Source organism: Triturus cristatus, chromosome 1_1 (genome assembly GCF_964204655.1).
Source record: "Triturus cristatus chromosome 1_1, aTriCri1.1, whole genome shotgun sequence".
Taxonomy (NCBI): Eukaryota; Metazoa; Chordata; class Amphibia; order Caudata; family Salamandridae; genus Triturus; species Triturus cristatus.
In genome coordinates this window covers 980,188,293-980,212,856 of record NC_140579.1, presented here as the reverse complement: position 1 = coordinate 980,212,856, position 24,564 = coordinate 980,188,293, and the positions used below count along the sequence as shown (strand labels likewise).

The 24,564-nt window shown below is 47.1% G+C and overlaps 1 protein-coding gene across 2 annotated transcripts in view; it reads left to right on the top strand.

The window, feature by feature from the left end:
- MAPK14 (mitogen-activated protein kinase 14) overlaps positions 1–24,564 on the top strand; it is a 789,257-nt gene that overhangs the window by 605,024 nt on the left and 159,669 nt on the right. The gene's annotated exons all lie outside the window — the stretch shown is intronic.

Sequence of the window (24,564 nt, the reverse complement as noted above, 5' to 3'; positions counted from 1 at the left end):
TGAGTGGCGTTGTGTAACAGGATGTATAGGTGTATGAGTACATATGATGAGTGAGTACATGTATGAGTGACTGTATAGGACTGTTGGTGAATGAGTGGATGTGTATGTGGATCTTAGAATTACTGAATAGTTTGTTGTAACTGGTATTGGTATGTCCATTGTTTTGAAAATTTTTGTTTCTATTTTTGAATGTGTGTATCAAAGGTTATATTAGGGGGAGAGGAGGTCTGCCACTCTATCACTAGGATGATGTCATCATCAGTGATGTCATTTGAGATGTCATGAGTGATGTCATGAGTGATGTCACTGACCATGTCATGAGTGATGTAATATGTGATGTGTTGGAAACCGGGCAACCGGGTTAGCAGTCACCAGGTTCCCAGCACAATGGTAGCTTGGCTCGAGCGGTTGGGGGTCAGGCACCGTGTTAAGCGTACGTCACACCCTCACAATAACCATGCGTTCATCCGTTCCAAAAACGACACTACACCGTAAAAATTATGAAAGAAAGTAGTTTGTCTTTATCTTATTTTCTCTTAGTTGCAGGGTTCATAAAATAAACACAGTACCATAAGACTTTTCTTGAAAATAGCAGGTCAAATAAATAATACCACAGTGGGGTTTCAATAAATAGGTTCAGGTCATAAATAAGCAAGGAATAAATAGGGGTGCAATAAATACAAATGGCTAATAAATACTGTCAGACAATAAATACAATGCAGGAATAAATACAGTCAGACAATAAATACAGTCAATAAATAAAGCACCCTCAATAACTTAAATAACACACTTAATGACAATTACAGTTCACATCACTTTCCTGAGGTAGTTTGGTTTTACTATGCCCAAATACAGCTTGTGGTCATTTGGATGACATGGGGGGTGTCCCACCTAGATTGGTCAAGGCTGGGCCTGAACTGAGGTAGAATAAGGGTAACCTAAGGATCTGGTTCTCCCAAAATACACAACCCCTCACAGAGGTCACTGCACCAGTCTCAGTTCACCCCTGGCACTCCCAGGCTGGTTCTAACACCCCTCTAGCCCCTAGAATGGTCTTTTAGGGCTCCACAGGGCCTCAGATGCCCTTTCTACCACTTACTGCCCTTTTCACGATGATCGGCTCCGCTCGGCGCCGTGTCGATGCCGTGAGACGGTTCCGGTTCGATGTCGCGTCGATCTGTCCCACTTGACGCCGTGTCGATGCCGTCTGGCGGTTCCGGTTCGATGTCGCTGGGCGGCCTCGGTTCGATGTCACGTCGATCTGCTTTACCTGACGCCGGGTCGGTGCCGTGAGGCGGCTCCGGATCGATGTCGCTGGGCGGCCTTGGCTCGATGTCGTGTTCCGGCGTCACAGGGTCACGGTCTCCCCGCTTCCGGGTGTCTCCGGAGTGCGATCTCCACTCCCGACCTCCTGCGCGCTTCACCTCGACCTCAGGCGACTCCGGAGTGCGACCTCCACTCCCGACCTCCTGCGCGCTTCACCTCGGTTTCCGGCGACTCCGGAGGGCGGACTTCACTCCCCCGTCGACGCCTCACCTCGACCTCAGGTGACTTCCTACTCGACCTCCGGTGACTCTCCACGACCTCCGTCGGCGCCCTCACTCGACCTCTGGCGGCTCCGGGTACGACGTCTGCCTTCTGTCAGCGCCGCTTCTCCACCTCAGGCCCCAGGTCTCCAGGCTTCTCGACGTCAGGACTCCAGGAGGACACTGCTGAACAGGTCAGGAACTTGCTGTTCTTCCTCTTTAAGGCCTCTTCACAATATTTAGGTCCTTAAGATGGTTTTTCTGGTCTTGTTCCCATACAGGGCTCTAGGTTGGGCTTGGTCAGTAGAGACTAGCATCAAGGGTGGGTTTCTGGACCCCACTCCAAGCACTGGTTTCCACCTCTGCTGCCTTACTCCGACCTCCTTCTGAACTGGTCCTCTCTCCTCTCTAGTCAGATGCCAACTGCCACTCTGAGATGGCCTCCCAACATTCTAAACTGCCTCTCACAGTCACAGGGTTCCAGAATGTTACAGAAGGTTCTAGAAAACTCCAGTGGGTTCTGATGATGTCACAGGTGACAATGGGTGGCCACCATTTTGTGTCTCAGGCCCTCAGACAGAAGTTCCAGGGGTAGGGAAAATGGCTCCCTGATCCTGCATCAACACTAAAAAGTCTGGTGGTTCCCAAAAAGGAAAAATTATAACAGGGTTTGAGGCAGAAGTGGGACAAAATAAATAATGATGAGGAGGGACCACCCAAAGGGCTGACAGGTCTAACATGATGTCATCAGCAGTGCATTGCGGGCGCGCGAGTTATAGTTAGCTGAACTAACTATAACGGGGGAATTTTAATGGTTTTGTACGAGTGAAAAGTCCAGCTAACTAGAACGCCCCTGAAACCTATGGTTTTTTCAGTGAATTTCTAAGGTTTTTTAAATGCTAATTTCTAACTATGCCTACAGAGATAGGACATGTGAAGAAAGAAGAAAAAACGCACAGAAAGAAAAAAAAGAAATGCAGAAAGAAGCAACAGAAGTCCTCAAAGACGAAGAAAAGTGCAGGAAGAAGGATAACGTGCAGAAAGAACAAACAGAAGAGCAGAAAGAAGCCTTGTTGCAAAATCATCCTGTACCCTCAACTTTTTCAGACAGATACTGGTGGTAACTGAGTCTGACTAACCAGTCCTAGAGCCAGTGCTATGTTAAAAGACACTTAGAATACAGTGAAAACACCTACATACACCAGGGAACACTATGCGTTGGGGTCCCCCTGTGATTAGCATGACCTCCTCTGTAAGCCCCTAGTATATAATAGGGCAGGGGATTAAAACTACCTCTTAAAACACGTCACCTCAGGCCCCGTCCCCTCCCTTCCCCACTGTGTGAACACGCCCTGTGGCCGTTTTAAGTTGGGAGATTAAGTCCCCTTGAATCCTGAGGGTCCCTAGGGTCCAACTAGACCACTAGGTACCTCCAGTAAGTGCCACAGAGCTGCGTTGCAGAGAGATGTAAAAAGGGGCACGGCCTAGACCACCTCTCTGCAACGCAGCGCAGTGGCGCTTACTGGAAGCACCTGGTGGGCTAGTATGCCCCCAGGGTCCCTCAGGATTGAAGGGGAATTATTTCCCCAACTTAAAACGTACCACAGGGCTTGTTTGCACACGTTAACTCAGGCCCCGTCCCCTCCCTTCACCACTGTGTAAACACGCCCTGTGGCCGTTTTTAGTTGGGAGATTAAGTTCATTTGAATCCTGAGGGTCCCTAGGGTCCAACCAGCCCACTAGGTACCTCCAGTAAGCGCCACAGAGCTGCGTTGCATAGAGGTGTAAAAAGGGGCATGGCCTCAGAACACCTGTCTGCAAAGCAGCTCCCTGGCGCATACTGAAGATACCTGTTTGGCTAGTTGGCCCTCAGGGACCCTCAGTATTGAAGGGGAATTAATTCCCCAACTTACAACTGGCCAGGGGGCGCGTTTGCAGAATGCTGCAAGGAGGGGGCGTGGCCTCCGGTGCGATGCTGGTCTTTTATTTTTTTTATTTTTTTAAGAAGGAGGGCTGTGTGGCCCCCCTTCTTTTTCTAATGTATTGGCCCTGGGGAGCCCATCCCCCAGGGCCTGCACCCTAATTTTTTTTGTTGAAAAAAATTAATTTGGCCCTCCCAAGGCCTTAATCGGCCCCGGGGACCCCAACCCCCGGGTCATGGCCTTTTTTTTTTTTGTTAATTCTTTAGGAGGGGGGATGCGTTGCCCTCCTCCTCAGGCCACTTATGGCCCCGGGCCCCATCCCCCGGGGCCGGCCTTTGTTTTTTATTATTTAAAAAAATATATATATTTATAGAAACACCTAGGACATGCTGGACAAACCGTATGTACCTATCACCATGACGATTTGCGTGATATTAATTAAAAGGCGACTATGCATACAATGAATCCTCGTGGAATGTATTTACACCGTTAGTGAAGCTCTGACGTGTCTGACGCCCTACCGTGCCTAATCCCGGCGCCCCCGCCGGTGGGTACTCTCCAAGTAGACGCCCTTGTCGTTTATTTATACAAACATGGGTAGCTATTAACGGACACATTTAATACACACGCACACCAAGCCATTCAAAGGGGATTCAACAAAAATTCGACCAAACTATGCAAGAAACCCCCCTCACGGTTAATAAAACACACATCACCGCCGGATGTGTAATACTTTTTATTTTACTCTCTGGAAAGGAGACGAACCTCACTTGAGAGTCACAGCGTGCTCCTGGCTGAGCCCAAAGCTGTGTTACACCCACCAGTGCCCGCCGAGTGCCACACACCTCTGTGTTGTATTCCACCAGCTAGTGCGTATGCTATGACACTCTCTAGCCCATGTGCACTGTAACACCACCCCGTGAATATGTCATGCCACACTTGCCTTCGCACGGGTTATATTGCCTCATCTAACGTGCTTTCCTCGATGCCTATGTTATAACGCACAGCGCTATGCCATACATATTACAATCTGGGATCCATATCTTTGTCACAGTGCATATGCAATGTTACACTCCCCAGCACATATTTTATATTACAACTTTAGAGACTAATTAGGTTACACAACACTGCCCTGTGCATATTACACTCCAAGGCGCATATCGCATAGCACGCGCTAGTGCCTGTGCTATCTCGCGCTCTCCAATGAATCTGTCATTGCGCACAATGTATTGCATATTATATTTCACGCCCCGGTTCATCTTATATCACACTTTTTGGTGCATAGTTTATACCATATACTATATCTAGTTTTCATTTTCAATCGTGCTCTCAGGACTATGTTCTATATAACACTGCGTCCACCTCCCTTTTCACTGGCATTACATTTTGCGATGGGGGGTGGAGGGTCAGGGGGTGTTTCTGCCAAGTGAGCCCGGAGTCACAGTGTCAAACGTCCTCTTCTTCCTGAATAAAAGTGAGATTATGCTGCATACTTGTTCATATTATAAGTAGTTCGCACAGACACACATTTTAAAAACAATAAAGTTCCTAATACCCACCTTCTCTGAACAGTTAGCTTGCTGCCCCATCCACCTCCTCCCTATCCTCTGTTGTCTGAATCCATGGACTAGCCTCCTTCCTCCTGCCATGCATGGTCTGATGTGCTGCCACTGCCCTCCATTTAGCATGATGTACCAGTCCACTCCTCCTGCCCTCCATTGCCCAATTCTATGGCCCATCATTGACCTCCTGCTTAGCCTCTGTGCTTAGCTTGCTACCCCTATTCTCCTTCCCCCTGCCCTCTGATGTCTTTGTGTATGCCCCTGCTCCATCCTTTTTGCCCACCATGTTCCATGGACCTGCCACTCCTATCTACTCTAAGTGTTCTGTTGAGCTGCCACTCCCCTCCCACCTGCCTAGCATTGTCAGATGACTGTAACCTGTCCCTGCCACCTCCAGCCTGCCTGTCCACATGCCATGCCCCTATCCCCTTCCTCCTGTCCTCCATGGTCCATTTTACTGCCACACCCTTCTGCCCTCCCTGGTCTGTTGTGCTGCAACTGCTCCTCCTGCCTGCCCCGCGTGGTCTGTTGTGAGGCCTCTTCCCCTGAACTCTCTTGTCTGTGCCCAGGTCCTGACCCTCCCTTCTATCCTCCATGGTCCTTTGTGCATGCCCCTGCACCCTCCTTCTTGCCCATCATAGCCATTGTGCGGCCACCAACCCTCCTGCTTGCAATGCATCGTCTTCTGTGCTGCCATGGCCCCTCCCACCTTTCCTGTGTGGTCAGTGTGTATGCCATCATAGTCTCATCGTTGCTCTCCATGGTGTGTCTTGTTTCTAGTGCCCATCCTGCCTGACCTCCATGGTCATCTTGCTGCTCCTGCCCTGCCCCCTTGCCCCCAGCCCTCTGTTTCCATGTGCAGACCCCTATTCCCTCCCTCCTGGCTTGTCTATTCCATTGTAATGCCCCTGATCCGTCCCTCCTGCCCTTTATGGTCTGTTATGCTGCAGCTTTCTCTCCTGTCTGTCCATTATGATCAGCTAGCTGCCATTGCCTCTTTCCCCTCTGTTCTCTGTTGTCCATGTGCATGGTCCTGTCCCCTCCCTATTGCTTTCTATGGATTGTTGTGCTGCACTCCCGTCCCGCATGCCCTGCCTGTGTGGTGTATTGTGCTGCTGCAAACCCTGATGCCTGCCCTGTAGGGTCAGTTTGGTGCACCTCTCCATGTCCCTCCTGTCCTCTGTTATCCGAGTCCATGTCCCTACCCCAATTCCTCCTGCCTACCATGATCCAATGTACCATACTTGCGAACATTTTGAACTTGGTAAGAGGGAGATTTTGAAAAAAAACTGGGGTATTGATTTTCCCCTTTGAGTTACATTGAAAAAGAGGAGATTGTAGACAGGAGACAGAACAAATGAAGCCCATTTGAGCTTAAAAACATTGGCCGTTTCCTGGCTGAAACGGGTCTGTTGGCATGTATGGTTGTACTACAACTGCCTCTTCCTTCTGCCTACAATGGTCTATTATATTGCCACAGCCTCTCTTGCCAGCCCTGTATTGTTGGTTTGTTGCCCCTGCCCCCCTTTCCATTGCCCTCCATAGTCTGGTGTGCTGCCACTGCCCTTCCTGCCTGCCCAGTGTGGTCAAATTGTTGCCTCTGCACTCTCCTACCTGCCTTCAATTTTCAGAGTCCGTGCCCCTGGCCTCTGCCTTTCAACAGTATCCCAATGAACAACTAGATTGCTAACATTCTATATTTATTACAAAAGTGTGGAACGCCTCAGGTCATCTTGATGCAATCAAAACTGTAATACCCAGAGCATTTCCTTTAGAAATTACATATATGAGAGGGTCTTATTTTCATCAAAATTATGGTTAGTGCTCTAAAAAACTAAAATGAGGACATATTTTTTGAGTTTTCAAATAGCGACAAAGAACTTTTAAATTATTTGTAATCTTTATGTTTTTTTATCCAGTTGACCACTTGATTAAATGTTGCACCTAGGGGAGAGGCTGTGGTGTTACTTCCAGAGCTGCAGACTTTGCAACTGGGGAACCAGGTTGGAGTTTCTGCTTCAGCTCAACATTCTGTGATTCTAGTCAAATCACTTAATCTCCCCATGTCTACAACCAAAATGAATTTGTTCTTGTGTGATGTAACCAATACTCATGTAAAGCACTCCAATACCTGACAAGTCTGCACTATATAAAACTGCAAATACACAAAAAATAAGTGTTTTGCACACTTCTGTCATTGGGATACATGTGGGCTACATCTGGGTGATATTTGTGCTGCATTTGGGCTCTTTTGTCTCTGGTGGCCATCTTGGGAGATTTATTTGTTATGAAGTTTCCTAATTTCCTCATTTACTGCAGTCTCCTCAGTAGGAAATGCTTTCAGTTTTTTACTTTGATTCCATCAAGAAGGTATTCAAATATGTCACACATTTGCCATAAATTCTGAATGTTAGCACTCTAGTTGCTCATTAGATCACTGTAGTAAAGCTACTGCTCACCACGGAAGTCTGCTGCTGGTATTAAAAGTGCATGTTTCAGTCTGCATATCAGAATTTTTTAATGAAATAGAAGAGGATTTGAGAAGTCACTCAAAATGTGCCCTAATTTTTCTTTCTTCAGCACTAATCATAATTTCTATGGCAAAATTAACCCCCTCATTGTGTTCCTTTTTAAATTAAATGTTTTAATTGTTACCAGTTTATTCCAATCAAGATGGCTTCAGGTGTGCCATACTTTTGTCATAAGTAAGACAGTAAGCGCTCTAGTTGTTCTTAAGAACACTCTGGGACATTCTGTCATTGGGCTATACTTGGGCTACATCTGGGTGATATTTGGGCTACATTTGGGCTCTTTTGTCTCTGGTGGCCATCTTGGGAGATTTATTTGTTATGAAGTTTCCTAATTTCCTCATTTACTGCAGTCTCCTCAGTAGGAAATACTTTCAGTTTTTTATTTTGGTTCCATCAAGCAGGCATTCAGATGTGTCACACATTTGCCATAAATTCTGAATGTTGGCACTCTAGTTGCTCATTAGATCACTGTAGTAAAGCTACTGCTCACCAGGGAAGTCTGCTGCTGGTATTCAAAGTGCATGTTTCAGTCTGCATGTCAGAATTTTTTTATGAAATAGAAGAGGATATGAGAAGTCAAAATGTGCCCTTATTTTTCTTTCTGCAGCACTAATCATAATTTCTATGGCAAAATGAACCCCCTCATTTTGTTCCTTTGTAAACTAAATGTTTTAAGTGTTACCACTTTATTCCAATCAAGCTGGCTTCAGGTGTTCCATACTTTTGTCATAAGTAAGACTGTTAGCGCTCTAGTTGTTCGTTAGAACACTCTGGGAAGCTGCAGTAGAACACAAAGGAATCAACTGACAGTCTCTGCCCTTGCTGGATGTACATGTTTTACTGAGAATGTCAGACTTCATTCTCACATGGCTGAGAAAGATAATGTGAATTTACAGAAAATATGTTCTCAGTTTAGCTTATAGATCACCTTCCAAACCTCTGTGGGAAAAGCATGAGAAAATAGTTTTCTCTCAAACATGATTCATGGTATCACAGCAGAAGGCTTTTTCACATGGTAAAATCACCTTAGAACACACCACAATTTCTAAATTGAGTATGGTACCATCAGCAAATGATTTATAATGTAACTAAAGTCTTAAAACCTTCTATTAACTGCAATGCTTTTTAATGAGGTGCTATCATGTATATTGGTCCCAAGATGGGTGCCAACACTTCTTGGATGAAGTACTGACAGCCAATCAGATCTCAAGATGAGATGTGTGGTTAGGCTCCGCCCAGATATATCTATCTTTTTAACTCTAATTTTCTCAGGAACTACTGAACGGATTTACACCATTTAAGCAAAAGGCACGAGTCTGAACTGAGGACTACCTCTTTGACAAATTTGGTGTAATTCCGTTCAGCAGTTCGGGCTGTAGCTGCGTCAACAGGTCCTATGGGAAAATGCATGGGGAAAACGCGTTTTGAGACCCCCCTTTTTTCCCGCCCCCGCTTGATGAATCACCGTGAACTTTTCAGGATAGGAGCGAACCGGAGCTGGCCAAAAGTTTGGAAAATTGCGCGAAGATTCGTCAATCGGCGCCAACGTTATTCCAAATAGATTGTTGCGGATTTCCTATGGAAAATAGGTCCTAACTATAACTACCTACTGGCGACTGCCAGTAGGTAATGTGTGTGTATGTGTGTGTGTATATATATATATATATATATATATATATATATATATATATATATATATATATATTCACTGAAAAAAACATAGGTTTCACACATGTTATAGTTAGCTGGACATTTCACTCGTAAAAAACCACTGAAATTCCCCCATTATAGTTAGTTCAGCTAACTATAACTCGCGCGCCCGCAATCCACTGCTGATGACGTCACATATTACATCACTCATGACATGGTCAGTGACATCACTCATTACATCACTGATGACATCACTGATGACATCATCCATTGAGTATGTGATTCTGAACAATTTTAATATGTTTAATATATAGGGAAAGGCCTGTTGAAGAATGAGTGGGTGTACAAGTGTGTAAATGGATGATTTTCTGTGGTGCGTAACTGACTCTATAAGTGAGTCATTAAATGTATCTTACTGCAGACTAGTGACTAAACTGTGTAAATGTCTGTATGTGTCTGTATGTTGGTGTATAAGTGGCTGCAATGTTTTGTGAATAGCTATATGAGTGTCTATATGAGTTATTGATTGCTTGTCTCAGTATCTGTATGGGTTCCTGAGTGTTTGTGTGGGTAGGGTGTGTGTGACTCTATGCATAGATGTGTGAGTGGGTGATTCTATGGGTGCATGGTTTTAAGAGTGCATCTGTGATGGACTGTATGATTGAGTGAGTGTATGTATGGGTGTGTTAGGGATTGAATGTATATCTCAGTGGTACATTTGTGACTAACTACATATGTGAAAGGCAGTATATATGCGTGTATGAGTATATAAGTGGGTAGATGTGAGAGTGTGTAATTGTGAGAGTGACTGTATGGATGAGTGTGTGCTTGTATGAATGATTCTATAAGAGCGTAAGAATGTGGTACTATTTTTATGAGTAAGTGAACTTGAGTGTGTATAACCACATAGGTGAGTGAGTGGGAGTGTGATTATTTGCATGACTGACTAGGTGTGAGAGTACCTCTATGGATGATTGGTGGTGTGTGAGTGTCTATATAGGTGTATAAATGCATATGATAGTCTTGTATGGAGTGACTGTAAGTATGAGTGACTGTACAGGTGAATGAGTGGAGGTGTATGTTGAACTAAGAGTTAATAAGTGGGTATGTAGTTATTGGTATTGGAGTATGTATGGTTTTGAGAATGGAACTCTGAAATTTGGAGTCGGTGTATCAAAGGTTATATTAGGGTGTGAGAAGATGTGGTAATTTATCACATGAATGACGTCATCAGTGATGTCATTTGAGATGTCATCAGTGATGTCATGAGTGATGTCACTGACCATGTCATGAGTGATGTAATATGTGACGTCATCAGCAGTGGATTGCGGGCGCGCGAGTTATAGTTAGCTGAACTAACTATAACGGGGGAATTTAATGGTTTTTTACGAATGAAATGTCCAGCTAACTATAACATCACTCATGACATGGTCAGTGGCATCACTCATGACATCACTGATGACATCATCCTTATGATAGAGTGGCGGTCGCGCGAGTTATAGTTATCTGAACTAACTATAACGGGGGAATTTCATTGGTTTTTTACGAGTGAAATGTCTAGCTAACTAGAACATGTGTGAAACCTATGGTTTTTTCAGTGAATTTGCAAGGATTTTTAAATGCTAATTCCTAACTATAACGTGTGTGAAACCTATGGTTTTTTCAGTGAATTTGCAAGGTTTTTTAAATGCTAATTTATGTATGTATTATTATATTTTTTATATATTTGACAATAAACTACCTATGTATATAGTTATAGATTGACTGTATCCTGTAATATTGAATGGCTCAGCTCTTTTTTTTTTTTAATTTTGATAAAGTTGAACAGCATAGTTAATATCTTCTATAAACTTATAAACACTTGAATTCTTTTTTTTTTAAGGGTTTTTGACTGTGCGTGCACCGTGCGCATGCGTACGTCGTGCGCGCGTGCTCCATGCGCGCGTGCTCCATACGCGCTTGCGTGCGTGCACCGTGCGCGTACGGTGCGCGCACCTGCGTGCTCCGAGTGCGTACGTCATGCGTGCTCCATGCGCGCGTGCTCCTTACGCGCATGCGCGCGTGCTCCGTACGCGCATGCGTGCGTGCACCGTGCGCGTACGGTGCGCGCACCTGCGTGCTCCGAGTGCGCATGCGTGCATGCTCCGAGTGCGCATGCGTCCGTGCGTGCTCCGTGCGCGCACGGCAAGTCATGTGATTACGAAACAACACTTTTCATTGGTTCATATTAGTTTCTGTTTCAGAATCTTCAAACGCCACACCCACTCCCCTCACTTTTTCTACTAATTTCCTGGGAGAAGGAGCAAAACAACCTTTTCAAGCAAAAACTTCAATTGAAAATGGCAGAGTACCACTCCACTTCAGAAAGTAAGGAAGAGACCTTTTTTGAACCAGTAAGAAAAAAGAAACAGAAACACTCCTTCATTTGGAAATGTTTTACATTTCCTGATGGACAAAAAAAGGTAAATGCACCAAAAGTTACTTGCACTGTATGTGGGACAGTCTTATCACGTGGAGACCCAACCAAAAAATACTCTTTCAGTATTTTTTCGATGATTCGACACTTTAAAAAAATGCACCCTATAGCATATGCTAAGGAGTCAACACGGGCCTTGAGGGAGAATCGTGAATCTGCTCAGCCGAGCACTTTATCTGCGGGTGCAGAATCACCATGCTCCAGATCTCTGGACATCCGTCCTGTCTTCAAAAACGTCCACATTCATTCCAACATGTGCAATGTCACACTCTGTTACGGAGAGACCAGCATCAATCTTATAGAACAGAAGATCCAGCAGCACACTTGCTCCCCCCGTTAATTTTTTTTAAAAATAATTTTTGTTCCTGTTGAACAGGTTTTTTTTTGTTGCTCTAAAAAAATCCACACAAAAAATACAAAATTGTTTACAATAAATAAAAAATACAAAACAAAAAAAAAGTTATTTTCAGCACTCACTTCACTTCTCCAAGAAGAGCTATATTCTTAATATATATATACTGTGTTGTAGATTAATTGAATGAATGTGTAGTGTATACATGAATGATTGAAATGAATGAAATGACTGAGTGAAGAGGAGGAAAGGACAGACAGAATGAGTGAGAAAAGGAAAGTATGATCAGTCATGAAAGGGAAGTGAAAGACTGACTGCAACAAAAGGACTAAGGGTAGAGGATACAGGTAAGAAGAGTGAATGAGTAAGGGAATGGCAGTGAGTAATGGAGAGTGATGGAAGGGGAGTAAGACAAGGGGAGTAAGGGACGGAGATAGGAAAAGGGAGTAACAGATGAAGCGGATGAAGTACAGCAGGGTAAAGGGATTGAAAGTAAGAGAAGTGGAGTGATGGTGAGATTAGGGGTATGAGGATTAGAAAAGGGGGTAAGGGAAAGTGACAGATGGGGGAGTGAGGGGATGGAGGGATTTAGGAAACTGGAGTGAGAGAAAGGGAGTCAGGATTTCAATGAGCAAAGCAGAGTGAGGGAGAGTGAAGGAAAGAATGCGAAAAGGTGAAGAGGTGTGAGATACAAACAGGAGGAAATGAAGTAGGAGAATAGGAGTGACTATGAGTAAAGGATAGTGACAGTTAGGGAAGGTGAGGGAAGGAGAATGACGGAGAAGGTAAAAAAAATTAACATAGATGGAAAATGAGAGATGGAGAGAGGAGGAGTGGTAGAAACAGAGGGGCAGATTTATAACAAACTAATGCAGCACGGTGCAGCAAGTAATTTTGCTGCGCCGTGCTGCGTTAGTTTCGAAGCATGAAAAGTGACCTAGTGGTGGCGCAGGGGGCTTCTAAATCTGCCCCAGAGATGTTAAGGAAATTAAGGGTAAGACAGACAAAGGGAGGGAGACAGAAACAGAGACAGAGAGCAAGGAACTGAGAAGGAGTAAGGCAGTTAGAATGACTGAGACATGGAAACAGGGAGAGAAACATGGTTGAAAAAATAGTGATGGAGGCAGTAAATCTAGGGGAGTAGTACAGAAGGAGTGAGGGAGTTACGAAAGAGCAGTAGAGGAAGAAGAGAGAGGGAAGGGGAATGAGAAAAGCAGAGTGAGGAGAAGTGAAGAAAAGGGAGCATGAAAGTGAAGTGAAAAACAGATATTTTAAACTTTCCTGACCAACAAAATAACTTAATTAGAAATAAATGTTTTTTTTAAATTGCTAGAAAAAAGGATTACATTTCCAAAATTTTCTTTCTCGATCAGAAAAAAAAGAAAAAAAGTACTAATATTTAACAATACATTTTAGAATACAGTACACATGTTTTCATATTTAACAAAGTAATTTTTTGCCCTTTTTTTGCTGTTTTCAGAATATATTGAATTTCACTGAAAATAGTGATATCAATTGCATTCATCACTTAACAGCGGGCAAAAAAATTAACAATCTGAAAGATTGTTTAAAAAAAGCCCTGAATCTATCCTCAGTAAAACATACCTTGATAGAAATGTAACATATTTTCTAAGAACAATAACTATTTGCAATAAATAACGTCTGTAAATCTTGTTGCTTAAGCACATACACCAAAATAATATCTGTCAAAGAAGTCCACAATAGAAACAGTTACCTTTCCATGAGGCCAAATGGTAATTTTTAAATTCTTTTTTGGTGAAATATCCAATGGTAATCCAATAAAATCCAAATAATGGTTTCTTCAGATGCTGCAATTTGTATCAAAAATTTTGGTTTTAGAAAAATGAAGGTGCCGATTCTGATCCTTGAAAAATTTCCCCCGGCCGAATTGAATCTGGATTTTTTACCGTACGAATCGTACAAGTAGCGTACAAACTGCCAAGTACGATTCGCATGGGAAAAACTCCATACGAATCACATCCGGAACATTTCCCCACACGTCCTCGTGTCGGAAAATGTGTCCGACACATCCCCGGACGATTTACCGTACGAATCGGAAAAATGAAGTCCGACCGCACAAGTACGATCACTCCCGTCCTTACGATTTTACAACTGTATGCAAAAAACACCATACGGACCGAACTCCCACAGCAAGCATGGAGACACGTGTCCGCATACGCGCCGAACACCCCACCACAGACCCCACATGTACGCGCAAAATGCCCCCCGGCCGTGGATGTACGCGCCGAACCCCCACCCGTGTATGTACGGACCGAACCCCCACCCCACCCGTGTATGTACGGACCATACCCCCACCCCACCAGTGTATGTACGGGCCGTACCCCCACCCGTGTATGTACGGACCGTACCCCCACCCCACCAGTGTATGTACGGACCGAACCCCCACCCGTGTATGAATGGAGCGTACCCCCACCCGTGGATGTACGGACCGTACCCCCACCCGTGTATGCATGGAGCGTACCCCCACCCGTGTATGTACGGACCGTTGTATGTACGGACCGTACCCTCCACCATTGTATGTACGGACCGTACCCCCACCCCACCAGTGTATGTACGGACCGTACCCCCACCCCACCCGTGTATGTACGGACCGTTGTATGTACGGACCGTACCCCCCACCAGTGTATGTACGGACCGTACCCCCACCCCACCAGTGTATGTACGGACCGTACCCCCACCCCACCCGTGTATGTACGGACCGTACCCCCCACCCCACCAGTGTATGTATGGACCGTACCCCCACCCGTGTATGTACGGACCGTACCCCCACCCCACCAGTGTATGGACGGACCGTACCCCCACCCCACCCGTGTATGTACGGACCGTACCCCCACCCCACCAGTGTATGTACGGACCGTACCCCCACCCCACCCGTGTATGTACGGACCGTACCCCCACCCCACCAGTGTATGTACGGACCGAACCCCCACCCGTGTATGTACATGTTTGTAAAGTTTTGCAACCGGGTACGAGTCGGACGGAGTATACGCTCCGACCGACGGTTCGTACCCGGTTTCTCCAGGATCGTAATCGGCACCTTAACATGTAATTGTGAAGGGCTACTGGCGTAGCCAAAAGGACCATCATTATCCTCCTCCTGTGAGTCTTCTTCCTCTAGCAAGTGGGATGGAACTAGAGGTGTTATCTTGCTAGGAGAAGTAATATCTGGGGTAATCTTCCTCTTCCTGGTCAGATCCCGTTTTTCTGGGGGGTTTTCTCACGTCAACGAGATTGCCGTCGAAATCGCCGACGACACAGTCGTCACCGATGCTGCTGTTACCGTCGTTGTTGCCGTCGTCGACGTTCCTGTTGTCACTGTCGTCGTCGACGTAATAGTGGTTGTCGTCGTCGACACTGCCATCGACGACGCCATCGTCGACGAGGTTAAAGGTTTAATAGTGATTTTTACCTCACTTTTCTTTGTGGACGACGCTACTTTCTTAGTTGACGATCCCGTTGAGGACGTAGATTTTCCTAATTTATCTTCAGGAGATGTAGAGGCTGGCTTCTTAATAGAATGCTTAATTTTAAGGGGTGATTTTGAAGGCTCTGAACTCGTCCTCTTAGAATGTTTTACCCCTGAAGCATGACCCTTGCTCTCCTTTGGATACTTTGAGGAGATTTTGAGGGACAGCGCTCTGAAGACCCAGTAGTGATCTTTTTAAGAGCCTTCTCAGGTCTTTCCCCTGAGGTATGAGCCTGAGGAGATCTTTCTCTTTTCTGAGATTTCCTTGAAGTTGTTGACGCCTCATCACTGTCACTAGACAAGACGTCCTTTCTGGTCTTAAGTTTTTGGAGCCAAATTAACAACCTTCCTTCACGACCCCTCAGTGTTTTATTAGAAAAGGTACGACATACCTTACATTCCTTTGCCTGATAGTGTGGGTAAAGGCGGTATATGCAATCCTTATGAGGGTCGTCTGTATATAACCTTTTCTTTGAACAGGTGGCGCAGGCTCTAAATAAACCCTTCTTCCCCTTGTCAGCCATTCTCCAGAAGTTGGTGATGAAAAACCAGTTGAATAAAACTAGAACCAAACTGTAGAATTTGAGCAGAGCTCAAAGGAGACTCCCTAGCACAACGTGCGGTAGAAATTCTGAGGAGCAGAAGGTTATCTCAGGAGGGTTCTAGAGGGTGAGAGGCTCCGATTGGTTCAGAGACAAGTTTAGTCCTTTTTTACATAACGAAGGTTCTGGGTTGCAAAGGAAAATGGGCCTAGGCCTTTTTAGGTCTCGCCTGACCCAGCGCATGCGCTGGTCTGGCGAGACTTATTGAGAGGGCTCCAAAAAGTGCTACCAGGCCAGCCTAGAGCTACAGTGCATGTGCGCGGGCGCGTGCGGCTTTTACCGCGATTACTTTCACTTTCGCGCTTTGATGCTTGATCGCGATCACTTTCACGGCAGCACGGCCGCTTTGCATAGCCAATAGGTCTCGCATTTGGGACCTTATAAGTATTTAGTTATGCAACTGTTGCATGGCTAAACACTTATAAGGTCCCAAAGGCGAGACCTATTGGCTATGCCAATGCTTGTTTCAGTTTGTTATACTACTAGACAATGCTTTTTTATGTACCAGAGACTCCCGTCTCGACGACGGGGAATGATTCAGGCATGTGAATCTATGAAAGCTCCAATACTGGAGTAAAATATAATTACACCAAGCAAAAAAGTAGAAATATGTGTGGACACTGACATGATTATGGCAGAATAAACCCACTGGAGGGAGGAAAGGAGAAAGAAAAAAGTGGAACATGAAAGAAAAAATACTAAATAGTCCCACTAGAGGGACTCTAAGGGCAACTTTGGCCAAAATATAAAATTGCAATGTTGGAGGTACGGAACATAGAATTCACATGAATATGGATAGAGAACTGTAAAATAATAATTGGCTGATATCTTATTTATCTTGGTGTAATGCTATTAATATGATGGTTTTAATTCACTACACTTAGAATGAATTCTATTTTGCACTGCATAGAACTTCTCACGATAAATTCACAGGGGACTCCATCTCCCAGAAACCCAGGGGATAGAGAACCTCGTTAGACAAGAAATGACGTAAAGCCCTTGAATTGTAAAAAAAAAACAAGTGAGATCGCGCCAAATATTAACCGTGAGCAAGGTATTATTAAATACCGAAACACGTTGGTTGTGCGTCTGTGCTCCTGTTAAATGGATTTAAGAATAAATTAACTTTGCCTAATATTGCTGCAAGAGTGCGACCCGTTTTTCTTCGGCAACGGAGGATTTGTTGGATGTTTCACGGATTGGTTCAACCGTGGTGGCAGCGCACCTAGTTGAGCGCCAACGACCCAGGCGAAGGAGAACCAAGTTTGGGTGGATATATATATATATATATATATATATATATATATATATATATATATATATATATATAATCTACTGGCGGTTGCCAGTAGATAGTTATAGTTAGGATTGTGTTTCCATAGGAAATCTCAAAATTCTATTTTGAATAACTTTGGCGCCGGTTGACGAATCCTCGCGAAATTTTCAAAACTAATGGGGCGCTCCGCTCAGCTCCTACCCTGAAAGTCTCGGGGTGATTCGTCAAGGGGGGGGCCGAGAAAAAAGGGGGTCCCAAAACGCGTTTTCCCCATGCATTTTTCCATAGGACCTTTATTCGAAGGTACAGCCCGAACGGCTGAACAGAATTACTTGAAATTTGGCAGAGAGGTAGTCCTCAGGTCACGGAAGTGCCTTTTGCAGGTCTGGTGTCAATCTGTTCAGTATTTCCTGAGAAAATAGCATTTAAAAGCATATAAATATCTATACGCGCGCAATGTGCGCGCACGGTGCCGTGCGCGTGCGAAATTCTGATTGGTTGATAGATGTCAGTAAACATTCGAATCGGTCGAAATCAGGAAGGGTCGGCCGCCATTTTGTCTGTCTCACTGAAAAGGAAAGGTGGAAAAAAGGTGGAAAACGTGAAAAGGGGGCAGGGAAGAGAGTTCCTGACCCGCTAGCCTTTGTCAGGGGTCACAGAAGGACCCCCAAGGGTGGAAAAAACATTTTATTATTGTGATGGGGCGTCAATGAGAGACACTACACGAGTTCTGGGTATACGTGGTTTTATTGATATCAATCTTCTTTTAGTCCGGCTAGTTAGCCTTTCTCTCGCGAAGGTAGCGGGATCCGTGGTGAATTAGGTCTCCAACGCTCTTCCCGGATGGTTTGCTCCCCTCCTTCCTCGTCCTTTCGGCGGCCACGGCCTTGACTCTCCGTTGTGCCCCAAGGAAGAGAGAGATAAGGGACTGTATTAGACTGGGAGTAGGTATACTCGTATTCCTAACACCAGGGACCGGGAGTGAGGAAGCACCCTACTGGTGTACAACGGAAAACGGAGTGCCCCAAACGGTGAGTGATTCAAACAAAACTAAACAAGAAGGTAAGGGTACTTGAGGAGGCGACCGGTTAACGCGGGTTCTCCCGCCTTCCCATCCAGCCCGCTACCCGGTCCCGTACCTGTCCAAGCCACGCTCCTCCCCTGGGAACGTGGCCGGGCGCTTCGCGGAGTCCGTAGCCGCTGGGTCTCTCGTTACTCCAGCCTCCGGTGTCCGCCTGCTCTGGATCGTTCCTCTCAGTCGCGCCGTCTTCTCCACCTCCGTCTCCTCCGTCTCCGTCCTTCTTCCAGGGATCGCCGTCCGTCCACCTCCTGGGTCCGCCTCCATTTGTACTTCCTGCTTGAGTGACGTCCTCCCTGGGCGGGGCTTGCGTTCCAGGTGCTTCCCAGTTAAAGGGCCCGGCTCCGGCCACCAGCGGCAGTTCGTCTTCGTCCGCTGCCCAGTCGGTCTGTGGAGAGGGGAGATTGTTAGGGACCCCTGATATCGGTGCCCACCAGTCCGTGCCCTCTGGAGTCCCCTGAGCCGGCAGACCCATCCCGTCACATACCACCCCCCCTGGCTGCTCCCGCTCGGGGAGAGGCGAGGATCGGGAGAGAAAGTCAGCGGCACAGTTGTCCCTACCCCTGCGATGTCGCACAGAGAAAGTAAAAGGTTGCAAGGACAGGAACCACCGGAGGACCCGGGCGTTATTGCTTTTATTCCTGTACATCCACTGCAATGGGGCGTGGTCCGTGTACAGGATGAATGGCCTTCCCTCCAGGTAATACCGCAGCTTCTCCACCGCCCACTTAACCGCTAAACACTCCCTCTCAATAGTGGGATAGGATCTCTCTCTGGGGAAGAGCTTGCGGCTTACGAAAAGGATGGGGTGCTCCAGCCCGTCCTCCCCAGTTTGGGATAACACCGCCCCGATCCCGGTATCAGATGCGTCAGTGGCTAGGAGGAAGGTTTTCTGGAAGTTGGGAGAAATTAACACCGGGGCCGAGGTGATGGCGTTTTTCAGATCCTGAAATGCCTGCAGGGTCACAGCTGTGGGATGCCTGAGGGAATGCGTGGAGCAGTCTTTACGGAGGAGATCTGTCAAAGGGGAGGCCAGGTCAGAAAAAGAGGGAATAAAGCGCCTGTAGTATCCTATTAAGCCCAAAAAACCCCTCAGTTCCCTTTTGGTGGATGGAAAAGGGGTATTTCCTATGGCCATGACTTTCTTTTCTTGGGGAGATATGACCCCGTCCCCTAGGACATACCCCAGATACTGTACCCTTTGAAAGGCGGCTCTTGACTTACGGGCATTAATGTGCAACCCTGCATGGCGAAGTGCGGAGAGTATTGTGGTGATGTGGTGTAGGTGTTCCGTCCAAGAAGGGCTGAACACCACAATGTCATCCAAGTAGGCTGAGCAGAAGCTGGCGTAGGGCAACAGAACTCGGTTCATTAATCTCTGGAAGGTTGCCGGGGCCCCGTGGAGCCCAAAGGGCAAGACCGTGAACTCAAAAAGCCCTAGATCGGTAGAGAAGGCGGTCTTTTTTCGGTCTTCCTCTCGGAGAGGCACCTGCCAGTAGCCCTTCGTGAGGTCAAAGGTCGTAATGTACGTGGACTCCCCGATTTTTTCGATCAGGTCGTCCACTCGAGGGATAGGGTAGGCATCAAAGGCAGAGATGTCGTTTAACGCCCTAAAGTCCATACAGAATCGGGACGACCCGTCGGGTTTGGGAATCATCACGATCGGGGAGGACCATGGACTGGTGGAAGGCCTGATGACCCCTAAACGCAACATATCCTTCACCTCGTTCCGGATAGCTTCCTTTTTTGCGGCGGGAACTCGATAGGCCTTCTGTCTCACTATCTGTCCGGGGGGGCTTTCAATGGAGTGTTCTGCCAAGTGGGTTTTTCCCGGGGAATCCGAGAAAATGTCCTCAAAGGGACGGAGGGCCTCTTGCAGTTGTTCCTTTTGTACGTCTTGTAGGTCAGAGTTTACCACCAAGGAGCCCACTGTGGAGGTCTTCTGGCTGTGGGTCGGGATTAAGAAGTGGGCGTTTTTCGGAGGTGGACCAAGCCACTTCTTGAGCAAGTTGATATGGTAGCTTTGTGCTTTGGAAGGGGTCACCTGCAGCTTATAAGTGGTGCGTCCTATGGTTTCCATTACGCGGTACGGGCCTTGCCACTCGCTCCTGAATTTACTGGTGCTGGAGGGCAGCAACACCAGAGCCCACTCACCCACTTGCAGCGTCCGTAGTCTTTTTCCGTGGTCATAATATTTCTTTTGCTTCTCTTGACTTTTTTCCAGATTGGAATGTGCGAGTTCTCGCAGTTTTCCGAGTTTGGATTTGAGCTGGGAGGTGTATTACAATAAAGATCGGTGGTCTTGGTTGTCTTCATGTATCCAGGCCTCACGGGTCATCTCCAGCAAAGACCGGGGCTGGCGGCCATATAATAACTCAAAGGCCGAATACCCCGTGCTACTTTGTACCTGGGCTCGTAACACGTACAAGGCCAAGGGAAGCAGCCTATCCCAATCCTGTTTTTCCGCCGTCAGCATTTTCTTTAATGTGGTTTTTAAGGTGCGGTTGTATCTCTCCACCAGCCCATCCGTCTGGGGATGGTACACAGACGTGTGTAACTGGCGGATATCTAGGGTGGCACATACTTCTTTCATGAGGCGGGACGTGAAGGGCGTCCCTTGGTCGGTCACGACCTCCTTGGGGAACCCTACCCGGGAAAACAACTCGATCACCTTGTCGGCCACGTTTTTAGTGGTAGGGGCTGAGAGGGGAAATGCTTCAATGAACCGGGTGGCGTAATCCACGATAACAAGGGCGTGGAGGTGTCCCTTCTTAGTGCGAGGGAGAGGGCCTATCAAATCCATACCCACCCTCTCAAAGGGGACCCCTATGATGGGCATGGGTTGTAATGGGGCCGCTACTGGTTTATAGGAGGACTTTTTCTGACAGACCTCACAAGTTTGGCAATATGTCTCTACGTCCTTATATACCCCGGGCCAGTAGAAATACCGTAGTACCCCGCTAGTGGTTTTCTCCCTCCCGGCATGTCCTGCTGTAAGATGGGCATGAGAAAAGAACAATATCTGCTCCCTGAAGGGCTGGGGCACTAACAGCTGCTGATCACCTCCCTTATTCCCTTCCCGGTAAAACATCCCATCCTTTATAATAAACCGGGGATAGGCGTCCCTGGACTGGGATTGGTTGAGGTGGGCGCTTTCCCAAGCATTAAAGAGGGTGCGGTCGTTAGACTGGGCGAAGCGGAAGCTTCGATCTATAATCCAAGGGTCAGCAGTAACTAGCCCCGAGAGAGGTAGCTCTCTATCCCTGGATTCTTGTTCCATGGTATGTTTGAACATCCTGAGGAAGTCGGGGTTATCCACCCCCAATATCACATCTTCGGGGAGGGAGTCAACCACCCCTACCCTCACCGTGCAGGTGGGCCCATTATGGGGAGTCAAAGGTACTAGGGCCAAGGGATAGGGCCGGACCTCCCCGTGTATGCACCTTATGTGGACAAGTCGGTGGGGCAGATACTGGTGGGGCAACACCACATTTTTTTTGACCACCGACTGTCGACATCCTGAGTCTAAAAGGGCGTTAAGTGTAAAGCCATTCATCCCCACACGTACATAAAACGAGGCACCCATCTCAGCTGAGTACAGGACGCTCCGGGGAAGGTACCCCACATCCATGGGCTCTTCGGTTCTTTTCCGCTGACACAGTCTGGCGATGTGGCCCCATTCGCCACACTCAAAACATTGGGGGCCTTTGGGCAGGGGCCCGTCAGAACGCGGGGTCTTGCCTCGGGTAAAGCCAGGGGGGGGCGCTGGTCTCTTCTCGTTTCTGCCTCCCATGGGTGTTTTGATAGATTTCTCCGGTTCCAGGGGGTATGAGCGGGGCTGGGCTCGCGAAAAATACTTGGCCATATCGACCGCTTGTTCAGGGGTTAAATGGGGGTGTTGTTTCAACCATTTTTGGGTCCCGAAGGGTAAAGCCTCCAAGAATTGTTCCATATATATTTTTGTCATAATCTCCTCCTTGGTACTGGACTCAGGCCTGAGCCACTTGTCAGCGGCCATCTTCAGCCGGAAATACAAGGTCTTTGGGTTTTCCCCCTGTACCCCTCTCTCTTTTCGGAATTTGCTTCTATAGGCCTCAGCATCGAGGTCTAGGTGCTCCAGGATAACCTCCTTTATAACGTGGTACCCGGTCAGACCAGTGGGGTTGGCCACCTGGTAAGCGGCCTGCGCTTCCCCTGACAGTAGTGGAGCCAGGAAAAAAGGCCATTTCTCCTCCGGCCATCCGCAAGCCCGAGCCGCACGCTCGAAGTTGGTCAGGAAAGCGTCCGGGTCTTCCCCCGTAACGTATTTTTGTAAGGCCACTCCGGCCGAGCTGGAATAAGGTAGCCGTCGTTCCAAGGGTATCGGTACCCCGGGATCGGGGGTGGTCTTTGGAAGGGAGTCCAGGTGCGCTTTCATTGAGTTTTGGAAGAGCTCCCGGTCTGCCTGCGCAGATGTCATCTGTCTCTCCACGGCCCAGCTGAGTTTCTCTTGCCCCTGGATTAAGTGTTGTACGAGGGCCTCCATCTTTTGATCACCGACGACGGGAGATGGAAATCCCACTTCTGACACCAGTTGTGATGGGGCGTCAATGAGAGACACTACACGAGTTCTGGGTATACGTGGTTTTATTGATATCAATCTTCTTTTAGTCCGGCTAGTTAGCCTTTCTCTCGCGAAGGTAGCGGGATCCGTGGTGAATTAGGTCTCCAACGCTCTTCCCGGATGGTTTGCTCCCCTCCTTCCTCGTCCTTTCGGCGGCCACGGCCTTGACTCTCCGTTGTGCCCCAAGGAAGAGAGAGATAAGGGACTGTATTAGACTGGGAGTAGGTATACTCGTATTCCTAACACCAGGGACCGGGAGTGAGGAAGCACCCTACTGGTGTACAACGGAAAACGGAGTGCCCCAAACGGTGAGTGATTCAAACAAAACTAAACAAGAAGGTAAGGGTACTTGAGGAGGCGACCGGTTAACGCGGGTTCTCCCGCCTTCCCATCCAGCCCGCTACCCGGTCCCGTACCTGTCCAAACCAACGCTCCTCCCCTGGGAACGTGGCCGGGCGCTTCGCGGAGTCCGTAGCCGCTGGGTCTCTCGTTCCTCCAGCCTCCGGTGTCCGCCTGCTCTGGATCGTTCCTCTCAGTCGCGCCGTCTTCTCCACCTCCGTCTCCTCCGTCTCCGTCCTTCTTCCAGGGATCGCCGTCCGTCCACCTCCTGGGTCCGCCTCCATTTGTACTTCCTGTTTGAGTGACGTCCTCCCTGGGCGGGGCTTGCGTTCCAGGTGCTTCCCAGTTAAAGGGCCCGGCTCCGGCCACCAGCGGCAGTTCGTCTTCGTCCGCTGCCCAGTCGGTCTGTGGAGAGGGGAGATTGTTAGGGACCCCTGATATCGGTGCCCACCAGTCCGTGCCCTCTGGAGTCCCCTGAGCCGGCAGACCCGTCCCGTCACAATTATTTTTGAAAAAAATTGCACCGTGCGCTCAAATGCGCGCGCACACGGTGAAAAACCTTGAAAAAAAAAAATAATTAATAAATACATAACTTAGCATTTAAAAAAAACGTACAAATTCACTTAAAAAACCATAGGTTTCACACACGTTATAGTTAGGAATTAGCATTTCAAAAACCTTGCAAATTCACTTAAAAAACCATAGGTTTCACACATGTTCTAGTTAGCTAGACATTTCACTCGTAAAAAACCAATGAAATTCCCCCGTTATAGTTAGTTCAGATAACTATAACTCGCGCGACCGCCACTCTATCATAAGGATGATGTCATCAGTGATGTCATGAGTGATGCCACTGACCATGTCATGAGTGATGTAATATGTGACGTCATGAGCAGTGGATTGCGGGCGTGCGAGTTATAGTTATCTGAACTAACTATAACGGGGGAATTTCATTGATTTTTTACGAGTGAAATGTCCAGCTAACTATAACATGTGTGAAACCTATGGTTTTTTCAGTGAATTTGCAAGGTTTTTTAAATGCTAATTCCTAACTATAACGTGTGTGAAACCTATGGTTTTTTAAGTGAATATATATATATATATTATCTACTGGCGGTCGCCAGTAGATAGTTAGTTAG